The sequence below is a fragment of the Mandrillus leucophaeus genome, unplaced genomic scaffold, assembly GCF_000951045.1.
Source record: "Mandrillus leucophaeus isolate KB7577 unplaced genomic scaffold, Mleu.le_1.0 Scaffold305, whole genome shotgun sequence".
Classification (NCBI taxonomy): Eukaryota; Metazoa; Chordata; class Mammalia; order Primates; family Cercopithecidae; genus Mandrillus; species Mandrillus leucophaeus.
Window position 1 is genome coordinate 1,313,143 of NW_012103199.1, and position 1,223 is coordinate 1,314,365.

A 1,223-nucleotide genomic window follows, 5' to 3' on the forward strand; every position below is an offset into this window, starting at 1 on the left:
CCCGCCTCGGCCTCCCAAAGTGCTGGGATTACAGGCTTGAGCCACCGCGCCCGGCCCTAAGGATTCTTAAAGAAACTGAGATCTGATTTCTTATTTTGTTCCCACACTGAAAAACAAAATATGACAGTAGTGCTAAATAAAACAATTTTGGGGGAGAAATAGTAATAGGGAAGGGTCAAAATTATGTGCTGTTGTACAAAATGTAACTACTAGCAAAATAGAATATTTTATTCACAACCTGAATGCAATACAAATACAACCTTTTCTGTTTGTTTCAGACAAGTTTACATGTATTGGAGACCAGACCAGAAGCCCTTCTGAATTAAGGTAATTTTGATATATTTGATCCTTTTCAGTTTTAGAAAGACAATATATAAATTTCTTCAGAGTTTGTTTTTTTAAAATAGCTGGTGGTTTTGTTTGTTTGTTTTTAAAGAGACAGGGTTTTGCCATGTTGCTCAGACTGGATTCTAACTCTGGGGGTCAAGGGGTTCTCTTAACCTCAGCCTCCTGAGTAGCTGAGGCTATAGACATATGCCAGCATGCCTGGCCAATACCCTGGTTTTTGTTACAGTTTTTGTCTATCTCTTTAAGCCAAAGATGGTTTTCAAAACAATTTGATCCTCAAAAAAACCTTCCATTTAGTGTTGAGCAAGAAAGCTTAGGGTCCCAGTGATGAGGATTTATATTCTGAATGAGAGCGGTACTTCTCTAGCTTTTTTCATTAGAAAGCAGGAGAGCCCTTTTTTCAAATCAAATCTTAGTTGAAATACCAATATATGGCCGGGTGTGGTGGCTCACACTTATAACCCCAGCACTTTGGGAGGCCAAGTCAGGTGGATCACGAGGTCAGGAGATCGAGACCGTCCTGGCTAACACGGTGAAACCCTATCTCTACTAAAAATATGAAAAATTAGCTGGGTGTGGTGGCAGGCTCCTGTAGTCCCAGCTTTTTGGGAGGCTGAGGCAGGAGAATGACGTGAACCTGGGAGGCGGAGCTTGCAGTGAGCCGAGATCGTGCCACTGCACTGTAGCCTGGGGGACAGAGCAAGACTCTGTCTCAAAAAAAAAAAAAGATTCGTGCCCCATGTTGGGCGCGGCTTCAAATTTGGCCGGGCGCGGTGGGTCAAGCCTGTAATCCCAGCACTTTGGGAGGCCGAGACGGGCGGATCACGAGGTCAGGAGATCGAGACCATCCTGGCTAACCTGGTGAAACCCCATCT

The 1,223-nt window shown here is 44.1% G+C and overlaps 1 protein-coding gene across 2 annotated transcripts in view; it reads left to right on the forward strand.

Moving 5' to 3' along the window:
* The window catches only part of GNB1 (guanine nucleotide binding protein (G protein), beta polypeptide 1), an 86,824-nt gene that overhangs the window by 25,579 nt on the left and 60,022 nt on the right, over nucleotides 1–1,223 (forward strand). The window contains exon 3 of one of the 2 annotated variants that reach the window (XM_011987230.1): nucleotides 279–327. The gene's annotated coding sequence lies outside the window, so the exon portion shown is untranslated. Of the gene's footprint in view, nucleotides 1–276; nucleotides 328–1,223 lie in introns of those variants that run through there. The other variant, XM_011987231.1, reaches the window with a different exon arrangement.